Raw genomic sequence first — 14,517 nt, 5'->3', positions numbered from 1 at the left:
CCATTCAATGAACAGGCTTTTTTAAGTTACTCAAGGGATGGTCCCTTTAATAAAAAAAAAAAAAAAATCAAACTGGGATTTTGATTAAAGGGGCCCTGTGATCTATCTAGTGAGGGAAGGACTAGTCCAAGGGCAGGAAGCCTAAAGGAGAAAACCTGATAAGGATCAGGCAAGGAGTCTAAAAGAATGTCAACACAACTTTCAATAATCCATTCAGTCAATTTGCTTTTGTCCTCTATCCATCATCCTTCAACTAGATCCATTGTTATAAAGGAGGGTTTCCAGGAATACCAGGCAAATCCAAAAAGAAAAAGTGTTAGGATAGACTAGCAGAATCATAGGATTTAAAACTGAAAGTTTCCTTAGCAACTACTTGTCTAACTCTCTTCTGTTTTAGGGATTTAAAGGTTGAGGTGCTAAGGAGTGAAGTGACTTGCCCCAGGTCTTATGCAGAGCTAGAATTTTGAAATCGGGCATTCGGATTGCTCTCTCTCCGCTCTCCCTCCTCTTCTCCATCTACTGACCTCCCTGCCTTCCTTTAAGTCACAATCTCATCTTTTAGTGTTTGTTTGTTCTTTGTCCTTCCTCTGGAAGAGGACCAAGACATCAGGAAGGTGATGATGAATTGGATTTAACTGAAACAGGGCTGAGCATAGTCACTGTCTCCTCCGGAGTCAGCGGGGTCCAGTGGCAAGATATAGAGCAAGATGACTAAAGATGGCCCCTCATAGCAGGAGACCTTGGCCTTTTTAAGCTAAGGTCTTTCTGAGGTCTCAGCTTAACTGGAGCAACTGAAATCCTTCTCCAAACCCTCTTAATTATAGTGTCTTTCCTATATTAATTATTTCCTGTTTTTCTTGTATATAATTTGCTTTGTATTTATTTATTTGCATGCTGTCTCCCCAATTAGATTTTAAGCTCCTTGAGAAAAGGGACTGGCTACAATCTCTTTATGTATTCCTAGCATGGTGCTTGATACATAGCTGGTCCTAAATAAATGCTTATTAGTTGATTAGTATTCTTTTTCATTGTTTAAGATATCACCTTACCTTGTGCCACTCATATACCTCCCAGTCAAAAAATAAAAAAACACAACTCTACATAAGATAATATAATTAGATGAAATTGAAATTAGTAGAAGGGCCACAGTCAGCCTCAAAAACTAGTTATTAATAACTCCATGCCAACTTGAAGGAGGATTCCTACAGAATCTGTTTTTTGGATGGGTGCTTTTTAACATTTTTGCTGATGACTTCAATGAATGAGTGGATTATCAGATTTGCAGATAATATAATGCTGGAATGAATATATGACATCCTGGATAACAGAGACAATATCTAAAAAAGATCTTGACAGATTAAAGCAGGGATTGTCAGGGATTGGCCTACAGCCTGTGGGTCAAATCCATTCTGCCTCCTGCTTTTGTATAGCCTGAAATAAAAGAATGATTTTTACCTTTTTAAACATATTTATTTAAATATGCAGTCTTTATTTAAAAATACAAAAAGCATTCTTAACTCATGGACCATACAAATACAGGTGATGGGATGGATTAAGTCCACAAGTCATAGTCAATTCCTGGGCTGAACTTAATAAGATGACATACAGTAGAGATAAAAGTAAAATCTTATACTTAGGTTCCAAATTTTAACTTCATGCATAAAAAGTGGGAAGGCATAAATAGTAAGAAATCTGTCAGAAAATATCTAGCGGTTTTACTGGACTGCAGGTTTAGTATGTGTTAGCAGTCTGATGTGCCATTCAGAAAACTCAATGTTATTCTGAAATTCATCGAAGCATTACTTCCAAGAATAAAAAATGGAAGCCTTTCTTTACTCTGCTTTCATCAGAGAAAATCTGGAATAATAGGTTAAGTTCTGATCACCTCATTTTAGGAAGGTCATTAATAGTAGGAGAGCACTGTGATGTGGGCTACCAGAAAAGTAAAGCATTGTGAATCGCTATGTGAAAATGAGTTTGAGAAACTGGAGATCCTTAACCTAGAGAAAAAAAAAGTCAGAAAATCAATACAATTGTGTTCTAAGAAGTGAAAGGCAGCCATGTTGAATAACATTCAACTCCTTCTGTTTGGCCTCAGGGGAAGGAATGAGAAGCAATGCTTAAAGTTGTACAGAGACATATTTAGGCTTGATACAAAGAACTACCATGATAGCTGTGTTCAGGTAATTGAAGGACTACCATATGGAAGAGGAATTCAAATCTGCTCACAGGAAAGAAGTAAGAGCATAAGGTTAAAGTTGTAATGAGGAAACTTTGAGCTTGATATAAAGGAGAACTCAAAAAATAGAGCTATTCTTAAGTGGATTGGGCTGCCTCCAGAAGAAGAGACTCACTGGTTATTAGAGATCTTCAAGAAGAGATTGAATGAATAGGCTGGGCTAGGTGATTTCTGAGGTTCCTCCTAACTCTAAAATTCCGTTATTTTGTACTTACTTTATGTAATAGAGGTAACTGGTGGTTCAGTGGCTGGAGAACTGGGCCTGGAGGTAGGAAGACTTGAGTTCAAATCTAGCTTCAGATAATTCTTAGCTATGTGATCTTGAACAAATCACATAACCTCTTATTGCCTGACAAAAATGGTTGACTATATCCACTGGAAAAGGAAATGGCAAACCACTCCAGTATCTTTGCCAAAAAACCCCACAAAAATGGGATCATGAAGGGCCAGTCATGAGTGAAATGACTGAACAACAACTTTATGTAATACCTTTCTCCTCAAACTCAAAAGAAACAAGATTCCTTAGAGGCCTTTGAGAGTACAGATGAATAGAATCAGAGAGGAAAACTGAAAAGATATGGCTCCCATAGGCCATGATAAAGATAAAATGATAATAGTCATGATTACAATTTATATCATATTATGTTGTATATATGTTGCATCTTTAACACTTACAGCTACCCAAGAAAGTAGATTGTACTATAATTATAAATTCCCATTAGAAAGAAGAAAACAAAATTCAGAATTTAAGTGACTTGTCCAAGTCACATAACTGACAGGTAGGATTTAGATTCAAGTTACCTGGACTCCAAGTCCAACATCCTATGTATTATACAATCTTACTTTTATGTAGTATCTTTCTGTTTCAAAGTATTTTCATATACATTATTTAACTTAATGCCCATTATAACTCTGGAGGAATGTCATCATAGTTTTTCTTATCCTTTTTCTTATACACAGGAAGGCCTTTTATCACAAGTTCTTAGATCTGCATTTCTAAAAGGAAAGCATCTTTCAAGGGGTCAACAATCACTTTAGTCAACCACATGTATCATTCACTTAGTTCAGGGGGGAAAGTCAGCACCCTGAAATTCGGAGAAAATACAGAGAAATCAAGATCAACAGACATGACTTCCAACTGTCTGACATAAGCAATGCATGCATCATATATCGACAGATCCAACCATCTGACCATTACATACATACATAGTTACGAGAGAGGGAAGCACCAGCATTTGGGTTTTCAAAGCTGGGGGCTGCTTAGCGGTTTCCCTGAGTCTGATCTGACACAAACCTTCTTCCAAAACTAAGCCCCAAAGCAAAACCCACCAGAGAGTCTTCATGTACGTTTTAGAGCCAGAGTGCATCACAACCCTTGAGAACCAGTGCCTCATTAACAAAAGGTATGAGCCTTTCCACAAATCTTCCCAGGCCCCTTAATGGGTGGGGTAGAACTTCTTTAATCACATTATTCAATCAGAGGGACTTGATCATAAAACAAAAACAGCAAATGATCTTACTTTGCTTGCCGTTGCACACATGAGAAAACTAAAGCTAGGAAAATGAAATTTGTTGACCAGAATCATGCAATCAGTCAGTGGCAGAAAAGGAAATTTATTGCTAGGACAATGCATTTCCATGTAACTGCATGAATAAATGAATAAAACACTCTGTATCAAGCCCTGGAATTGTTGAATCATTTCATTCACGTCTAATTCTTTGTTACCCCATTTGGGGGATTTTCTTGGCAAAAATCGAGGGGTGGTTTGCCATTTCCATCTCCAGCTCATTTTACAGATGAACTGAAGCAAACAAGGGTAAGTGACTTGCCCTGGGTCACACCACTTGTAAGAGTCTGAGGCCAGATTTGAACTCAGGAAGATGAATCTTAGTTACTTAGCTGCCCAGCCCTGGAGTAGAAATATGAAAAAAGTTAGACAACTGCTCTCAAAGATTTTACACTCCAGTTGGAGGAGGCAGCCCATAAAAGAAAGTCCAGTAAGAGGGCAACTAGTAAGGCCCAGGAGTCCAAAGGCTCTAATGGTGGGGCATATGTTAAGGCCCAAATAAATGAGAATTGACAACATGCCCTTAGTAAATTAGAATTCACGATGTGCCAAGGTCACGTGCTTTGCAGTATACTGACGTTTTTGTTGTTGTTTTTGTATTATTGTTTTATTATAAATGCTGCGGAGGTAAGAAGTTTTGAATGTATATTTTGTAAATATACATTGTTTTCTTGATCTTGTGATTCTGGAATCATTAAAACAGAATTTTCTTTTTGTTTCCAATTCTTAAACATTGTTATTTAAAGTTTTGAGTTTCAAATTCTGTCCCTCCCTCTCTCTTTCCCTTCCCCTTTTCATGAAATGGTAAGCATTTAGGCATAGATTATCCATGTGCAATTACGTAAAACATTTCCATTTGAGTCGTTTTGTTCCACAAGACTTGAAGAAAAGAAAAAAAATGAAAGAAAGTGGAGAATAACCTGCTTCAATCTCTACTCAGTCAATATCAGTTCTTTCTCTGGAGGCAGCTAGTCTGCTTCATCATTAGTCCTTTGGGACTGTCTTGGATGATTGTATTGCAGAGAGTACTTAAGTCATTCACAGTTCTTCATTGAACAATATCCCTGATACTGTGTACAAAGTTCTTCTGGTTCTGTTCACTTCACTATGCATCAGTTCGTGTAAGTCCAGGTTTTTTTCCAGGTGTGTCATTTCTTATAACACAAAAAATAGAATTCTCTTAAGAGGAAAGGGACAATGAACGGATAACTGCAAACTTTTCTGGCAGAATATAATATTTATAACCAAATAACAAAGGAAGAGGTAATGATAAAACGGAGTTCTCACCCTTTCTGACTCCATGTTCTTAGACACCAAGAAATACATATCTCTCATTGATGTGTGAAGCAAGATCATAAGTCTTTTTTAACATACATGGCACTCTCCTTATGATCGGTTCAAGTATCTTCTAGACATCTACCTCTCAATCTTGTTGTAAAAGGGAAATCACTTTACGGACAAGTAAATCTCAATGTGCTCAGTTATCACTTTAAGTTTACCATTTGATCCATGCCAGTTAAAAAATCATCCTTAAAACAGCTTTTAAGATAATGCATCATTCACATTTAAATGAACCCCTTACCTAAATAAACACTTCCACTCAGGCAAAGCACCTTTTATAAAAATTGCCTTGGCCAGGCTCATTATGAACATATTTACACCATCCATTTTAATGTGAAAATGTCTGTGACCCATAGGGACTTCATTAAGTAATTAGGGAAAAGACCACAAAGTCTTATTTTCTGTAACTGAATCTGCAGGCTTAATCAAGGAGTAGGCAAAAGTGCCCAGGGTTACTATATTTCAATTCAACTGCACAGATTCCTTGCCTTGGAAAAGTCACTGGGCACAGCTGATGCTCCATACTAAGGGCTGGTGGAACATTATAAGAAGAAGAACTAACTCTTATAACAATCTTTCCCTGACATGGTTCAAGTTTCCCAATGGAGCGCCAAATTCTATAGCTTTTTTAAAATTTCTTTCCTCCCTTACAAATAGAGAAAGATTGGTGCTCCAAAGTGTTAATGCAGCTGTAAACACAATTTATTTTATTTAAGTTATTACAGTTCCCTTGGCCAAAGAGCTATGCAGCTGGTGTTTGCTAAATTGTCATTTGTGAGGTTAAAAGTTTGTCCTACATATCCAAAGTATGGTCATTTCTCAGGAATCAGATGACCACATTAGAACTAAATAATATGTGCAGCCTACAATTTATCTTGGCTTAGCTATCCTTCCAGATGCTAAAAGCTGGTGTATTTTGTGGTTGGCTAAACATTGACTCACACTGCTTTTTAGCTAACACAGAGGAATTAAAGAGGGATCCCTCCCAACAAGTACACCAAGGTGAAGTATGATTTAAGACTCTAGTGTTGGCCCGTGAAAGCTAGATGGAGATCTACTCTTCTGGGCTCTCAGCTACCAACTTGATAAAGTGAAGAAGTTCTCCAAGATATCCCAACAGAGTAGACTGAACACTTTAGGGAATATTTCTCAGATGATCTTATTGGGGGGCAGAGGGAGGAGGAAGCCCACAAAGGAAGAACAATTAAATTTCAAACCACAGCTCACTTTTAATATTTTCTATAAACACATTTCAAGGCTCCCCTCAATCTCCACAATGGCCCCTTGAGTATGTGTTTAGAATATAAAAATATTATTTTGAATTCTCAGCATGCCTTGCTCTATTAGCCATCTGGTTTAATAGGATGCTAAATCTAGAAAGACCTTTGAAATCATGAAGCCTAGCTTTTATTTAATAGATGAAGAACCTAAAATTCCGAGACTAAGCAGTCGTCCAGGGTCACACCATAAAATAATGGAAGAATTTGCAAGTAAAACATCAATCTTCTGACTCCCAGTCTACAAATCATCTTAGAGTCATGAACATAGTATAGTGGTGATAAAACTGGCTGTAGCATGAGTAGACTTTGGTTCAAATACTGCCTCTGTTACTTATTCATAGTGTTACCAGGAACAAATCACTTAACTTATCTGGCTATCACTTTCACCCTGCAAAATGAGGGGAAGGATTAAACAGCCTCTGAGTCTTCTAGTTCTAGATTTATGATCCCAGGATCTTATGATTACTGAATAATTTGAATCATAAAACCTGAATCATTTGCTAAGGGAATCCTGACCCAATTATTGTGTACATTTCTCCTTCTTCTCTGTTTCTTTTTTTTCACCTCACTTCTTTCTTCTTTTGCTCTCTACTTCCACTGATGCTCTTCTGAACCCATCTGTCTTGCCTATATCTAAAACTTGATAGTACCATAGCTTATCCGGAGGTATAGTTTGCTCAGCTCCATAGTAATCTCTCCCTCCTTTGAGTCTCTAATACTTAGTACATGAGTCTCTCATGTCTGAGGCTCTCTCATAATATTTGGGAAGGTTGGTGATGCAGGGGTAGTGATTCTTGGAAGATTTTTCACATTCGGGACTTGTCTCTGTTTTCCCCCTGAGTCAATATTCTAGAAAGAGCACTTCCTGGAAACAGCCTAGAGTATTGTCATGAACTCCCTTTGCAAGCATATGGTTGACAAGACTCACAGTTGATATATGACAAATGTTAAGTGATTTATTCAGGAATTACTTTCTCCATTTGGGTTATTTTTAGTGGTGTTTTGACATATATGGCTTATTTTATATTTTTCTTTATAATATATATTTATTTTGTTAAATATTTTCCAATTATATGTAAAAAAATTTTAACTTTTAAAGAAAATTTTGAGTTCTAAATCTTCCCTTGTATCCCACCTCTCCTTAAGAAGACAAGCACTTTGATATAATTATACACATGAAATTATGAAAAACATATTTCCATATTAGCCATGGGGCAAAAGAGAACACAGACAAAAATAAGACCAAGAAAAAATATTTTTTTAAAGTTTTCTTGAATCTTCATTCACTCTGAGGTAGTGACCCATTTTTCATCATGGGTCCTTCGCAATTTTCTTGAATCAATGCATTCATCAGAGTAGCTAAGTCTTTCACACAATATAGCTGTTATTATGGACAATGTTTTCCTGAATTTGCTGATTTTACTTTCTGTCAGTTTATGTAAGTCTTCTTGTGTTTTTCTGAAACTATCCTGCTTGTCATTTCTTGTAGCACAATAGCATTCCATCACAATCTTATACCACAACTTGTTCAGCCATTACCCAATTGATAGGCATCCCTGTCATTTCCAATATTTTCTTACCACAAAAAGGGCTGCTATAAATATTTTTCCACATATAGGTCCTTTTCCCTTTTTTATGATACCTTTGGGATAAAAACCTAGTAGTGACATTGCTGAATCAAAGGGTATGCACAGTTTGGTTGCCCTTTGGGCATAATTCCAAATTGCTTTCCAGAATGGTTGGATTAATCCACAACATCAGCAACAATGCATTTTCCATATCCTCTCCAACATTAATTGTTTCATTTTTTTGTCAATTAGCCAGTCTGATAGGTATGAAGTGGTATCTCAGATTTGTTTTAATTTTTAATTCTCGAATCAAAAGTGATTTAAAGTACTTCTTCATATATCTATAGATAGCTTTTCTTTCTTCATCTAAAAACTGCCTGTTCATATCCTTTGACCATTTATCAATTGGGGAATGGCTCATATTCCTGTAAATTTGACTCAGTTCTCTCTATATATTTGATAAATGAGACCTTTATCAGAAATATTTGCAGTAAAGACTGTTTCCCAGCTTTCTTCTTTCTTTCTAATCTTGGTTGCATTGGTTTTCTTTGCACAAAAGCTTTTTAATTTAATATGACCAAATCATCTATTTTACATTTTCTAAAACTCAATATCTCTTGTTTGGGTTTCACAGATCTGACAGGTAAACTATTCCTTGCTCTTCTAACTCACTTATTGTGTCACCCTTTATGTCTAAGTCATACCAATGGTTTGTTGTATCTAACTTTTCTAATATTCTATTTACCTCCTTAGTTTCTATCTTGCTTCTTTTTTGGTTGGATTTATTTGACCATAGAAATTACTATGGTTTTGTTGGGTTTTGCTCATTATGTTTTTTGGTGGAGACAGGGCTTTTTCCTTCCTTTTAAATTTAAGCTCTGCATCCAATGTTGGAAGTGGGCATTGTCTCAGGCTTCTTGTATCAGTGGCTGCAGCCTTGGCTGTTTACTTGGTGCTGTGCTGATCTTGCCCTGAAGCCCCTGGGGGACCTCATGGCTGGTGCTTTGCTGAGGAGTGAGGTGGGGAGTAACTAGCACTGCAGCCATAGGGGTTTGGCAGTTTACCTGGTGTTGAGCTGGGGTCCTAATGGTGGCATCTGCCATAGGCTGAGGCCCAGTCAGGTATGCCTGCATTTCTCTGAGGTGATTCTTGGAGCTGGAGGTTGCCAGTTTCCCGGCTATGCTAAGGCAGGTGGGGAGTCTTGGTGTTGCCTCCACCTTGGGGCTTAGAATCTCCTGCTGGTTTGCTGAAATGGGGCTTGCTGCTGGCTTGTTGGGATGCTTCCTGTCCCGGCATGTGCTCCCCTTTTTCTAGAATAAGATAGACCTTATTGCCAATATTACAAGTTTTGGAGCTAAAAGATTATTTTACCCACTCTTTTTTCTGTTTATGCTGTTGCCAAATTTGTTTGGGGGCACTATTTTATGGTTGCTTGGATGTGAATATGGTGAATATGGAAGAGTTACAGTGATTTACTGTTTACTCTGCCAACTTGGCTCCCAGAAATTCTCTAAATAAACTTTCATAAGCTTTTTCAATAATAACTCACATAGCAATTTGCAATCCCCTCTTCCCCCATGTCATATGAGAGAACTTGAATTCTATTATACACAATAAACTTTGTGTTTACAATATCACTAATGGGTTTGCCTTGAGTTTGACTTCATAGTAATGTTATGGACACCCAAAATGGTCATGGATACTTCATTTCCCATCAAAATACTGCTTCAATCTCATGCTTGCCAACCTGCCACAAAAATCAAATGACATGTACATTAGTTATAGGGATAAGGTGTGAAGGCTAGACTAAATTAAGAAATATGTTGTAATCCTAAGTGTGTTCTCTAATCCTCCACTAGTCTTCTAACTTGCAGAATTTCTATTATGTTCATAAAATTACAGAAATGCTATTAGAATTACAGAAATGTCTCATACCTGGAAAGCAATATTGGTTAAATACTTGTATTGAAAAAATGGAAAGCTTGAGGACACAAAAGCCCTATGTTCCACTCTCCCACTCCTCTGACCCTGACCATTGTTTATCTGTACTGTCTGTCCCAGATATACATACTGTCAGACAAAGACAAACCACTTCTTTTCAGATACATGTTGAAATCTAAGCAATAGACAATCTTCATTCCTTTCCTATTTTCTTATGTAGATTGATAAACCAAATTCCTTTGAGTAATTACAGATATCTTCCTGGAGTCTCTTAAATGTCTTGGGACTTAATACAATCCATGGAATGTCATCCACAAACAGGACAATCTACAGGACTTTACCATGCACAGGGATTACCTCCTAGACCTAGATTGTGTAGATCACCATCATCAGATTGGAGACTTCTTTTGGAGAATATACAACTTTCTGTTTTATAACTCACTTATTAAGAGGATGACTGATCACAGTTATTTCTGGTATATCTTGAAAGGAATATTTAATTATCTTCATATATGGATAGAGACAACCTGTTATAAAAGTTAACGTTCCATTCATTCTGTTTTAGGGAGTAGAATACTTTTTCATAATCAACTAATGATAAGCATAATATAATTGTAAATTCTCAATATCTTTCAGCCAGTTGCAGAATTTAAAAAAAGGTACACTCCATTATTGAATACAATTCATAAAAGCCTGATTTTTCCCTCTTAATACCTTCATTATGGATGAACTAAATTCATGCTTAGATGATTTTCATAAAATTTTGCATAGATGGGAAAATGGGAATAGAAGTGTATTTTTTCTCATCTTTTTTTTTTAAATTAATCAATATGGTCTTTGATGTATTTCATGCATTTGGTAACCTTAATCTGGTCTTCCGTTAGTACCTCATAAATCGGTCCTTCAATAGCTTAACCATTTTACTGTCTTGACTATGTTTCTTCTCCAGATATTCTTGATCAAATCTGGCTTCTTTTCTTGACATGGTTGCTTTTGGTGCCATTTCTATTTCTTTAGAGAAATAGAGAAATGTCAGAGACTGTGATGATGGGGTTGAAGTATGATGCATCTATAATCACGGATAGGGAAAATGTTTTGTTGTAATTATTTTTCTTTTTTTGTGATTTTTCCCTTCTTTTATAGTCTTCTCTCTATTTTCACATTTGAATGCCTTGAACAAAAACAGTTCCAACCCTCAAATAACTTACATTTGACTGGGAAAGACAACATGCCAGCAACTATATATATATATACAAGACTGATTGAAAATAATTTAAGAGGGAAGGCACTAACTAATTAAGGGAGACCAACAAAGGCTTCTTGCAGATGGTAGTTTTTTAGCTGATGCCTGAAGGAAACCAGAAGATGAATAGGAATAGTACTGCAGGAATGGAGGAGAGCCCAGTGAACAAGCATGAAGTGGGGAAATAAAGAGTTCTATGCTAGGAACAACAAGGATTCTAGTTTCCTGTGATGTAGAATATGTAGAAGGGAGTAAAGAAGGCTGACAAAGTGAGGGGCAAGGTTATGAGGGGCTTTAAAACCCAGAGGATTTTTCATTTGATCATAGAGGTAACAGAGAGCCGCTTGAGCTTACTGAATAAGGTGACATAAGCAGACCAGCATTTTAGCAAGATCACTCTTGACAGCTGACAGGACTGGAGTGGGGAAAGAATTGAGACAGGGAGATTTATATGTTAAAATATCATCAATTTCATTCTTTTTGATTTTGTTTGATATTCACCATGTACAGTGGCTATCACTTTTTTTGTTGAAGGAAATATGATATAGACTGTGAGCCTTCTGTACAATCTCCAAGTCTTTCTTCTTTCGATCCACATCTTTTTCCACCTTTTTATTGAAGTCACCACGTATGAGAGTCTGTGTTGATTTTATGTGGAGGTTCTTTTCAAGTTCTTCACAGAATTTCTCTACCCCTTTGTCTTCAGTAACTGATTTTGGAATGAAAGCTGTAATTATTTTCATGATGGTAGGTTTTGTTTTTGTTTTTTGTGCAAATAGTTATCATTAGTCCTATACTAGTTTGGTTATTATTTTAGGGATAACCAAATATCCTATGAAGTAATATTTAAATTTTGCAAAGCACTTTGCCTAAGCTATCTCATCTGAACCTTGTAACAATTTAGACCGAGTTGTTTTTTTTTTCTGACAAAGAAACTGAGACTGAAAAGTTAAGTAACTTGGTCAGGTCACATAGACTGATGTCTGAGACAAGACTTAAGCTTTAGTTTTCTTAGCTCCAAGTCCAGCATTTTATCTATTCTTTTGCCTACCCAGCTGCCTAGTGGAAAACCAGTCTTTACAGTCAAAAAGTCACCATTAGTTCAATGAATTACATAATCTTTGTGGATGAACTCAGATGGATCCCTCCCACCTTACTTTTATTCACCAATTTTCACTTTCATTTTGGCTGTTGGCATGTAGCTGAAATTTTGAAACTAACAAATGTGTTAAAATGGAGGAAAGAATCCTAAAATTTTTGACTTTTACTGTAATTTTCAAATATTCTTCTCAGTGAAAATAATTCATAAACTAAAAAGGAACTATGCACAGTAGTATTAGCTCCACTTTATAGATGGGGAAATAGTAGTACTTATAAAAAATACTCTATACTGATAGCTCTGGAATCTACATTTCTATCTTTGACATTTCCAGTTTGACATTTTTCTAAAATCACATTCATAATTTCTCTCCATAAATGAGTTGCTCCCTCTGGTCTCCCAGTAGTTGTTATTGTGATGAACATCCTCCTAATCACCCAGACTTGAGACCTCAGAGTCATCTTTGGATACCTTTGATGAATACTGAGAAAACTGTTACTCAGTTGCCAAGATGTTAATTCTCTATCATTTCCATTCCCACTGCTACACTCCCTAATTTGGGTCAGTCCCTGTGACATTTTGCTTAAACTATTGTAACAGTTTCCTATTGTACCTTCAGTGTGTTTTTCTTAATCTTCCTACTGCCAGATGAATCTTTCTAAAGCAGAGCCCCTCCTTTATTTGGCCACAAAACAACTCCCCATTGCCTCCTCCATAAAATTCAATCTATTCAGTCTGGCTGCCATTCAAGGCTTTACACAATCTGATCTCCAGTGACTTTTCAGCTTTATCATCTAATTCTTCCCTAAATGTAACAGACCACCACATAATAATACTTTAAGATTTAAAAGAAATAGTTTACTTACATTGTCTAGGTGGTACAGTAGATAAAGCATGGGGCTTATATTTGGAAATAGCTGAGTTCCAGTTCTGTCCCAGATGTAGTAGCTATGGAACACAGGGCAAAATGTTTCACCTCTCAGCTTCAGTTTCATTTGTAAAATGGGGGTGATAATATTACCTACTTCACACAGGCTAGTTGTGAGGATCAAATGGGTTGACAATATAAAGCACTTTCAAAACCTTAGAGTGTGAAACAAATGTTGTATATTATTAGTATTAATACCAATATTACTATTATTATTATCTCAGTTGTGCCTAAAAACAGATCTGGGATATAGGTACTATTATCATTCCTATTTTTCAAGGTAATGAAACTGAGAATCAGGCTAAGTGACTCTAGAAGAGGCAGATTTCAAAACCAGTTATTGTTTGAATCCAAATCCAACACTTGTAGTGGTTGTGTTTGTCCTTCGTTCTCAAAGAGGACTATGACATCAAGATGATGCCATGGCTTGCAGCTGACTTTGATATGAGTGAAGAAGGGCTGTGCAAGGTCAGCAACCTCACTTTCTTCTCCTGTGCCATCTGGGTTCAGGGGCCTGACATTCATCAGGACAGCTGGAGGTGGCCCAGGTTGCAGTGTGAGACCCTGGCCCTTTCAGGCTAAGGTCTTATCACATTCTCACTTTGAGTGAGATACACCCATTCAACGAATAGGCTTCTTGTAATGGTAATTTAAATGGGAAGATCTTTCCCATTCATTAAAATACCCATGAGACCTGCTTACATGGAAGCCTGAGTCACAGGAGTCTAAGTCACAAGGAACAGGAAGGGGTGGAGCAGGAAGAGGTGGAACTAGAGCAGAGCTAAGAGAAAATTTGGTCAGAGCAGTCAGAACTGAGAGAGAGAGAGAGAAAAGCAGGCAGCTGGCTAGTGTGAGTGAGAGAGCTTGTTTGTGATTTGTTTAAGGGAGCTGATTTGTGAGAAGCCTAGAAGGGGAAGGCTTGGAGATGGTGTTGCCCACTTCATTGTTATTATGTATAGCTCTCTTTGTTACTTTGATGGATTTGGCTTTCTGATGCCTGAATAAATGCTTTGGATCTGTCCAGAGTCTATTGTATGTGTCTATGTGTAGAGTCTATTGTATTTTGTGATTCAGAATTGCTCCAGGATATTCATGGCCACTGTAGGTGCTATGAATATTGCACTGGTACTATAACACTCTATCCATTATGTCTATCTCCTCTGTACCCTATAGTCTGATCAAATTAGACAATAGATTTATGAGTCATGCCTCATTATTTCTGCTTGTTTTTGTTTATGCTATTCTTGAGATCTGGAGTACCCTTCACTTTCCACTGTACCTCTCAGGGAGCTGTTCCTTATAACAAGAGA

The sequence above is a fragment of the Notamacropus eugenii genome, chromosome 3 (genome assembly GCF_028372415.1).
Source record: "Notamacropus eugenii isolate mMacEug1 chromosome 3, mMacEug1.pri_v2, whole genome shotgun sequence".
NCBI classification, from domain to species: domain Eukaryota; kingdom Metazoa; phylum Chordata; class Mammalia; order Diprotodontia; family Macropodidae; genus Notamacropus; species Notamacropus eugenii.
This window is presented reverse-complemented; position numbering follows the sequence as displayed.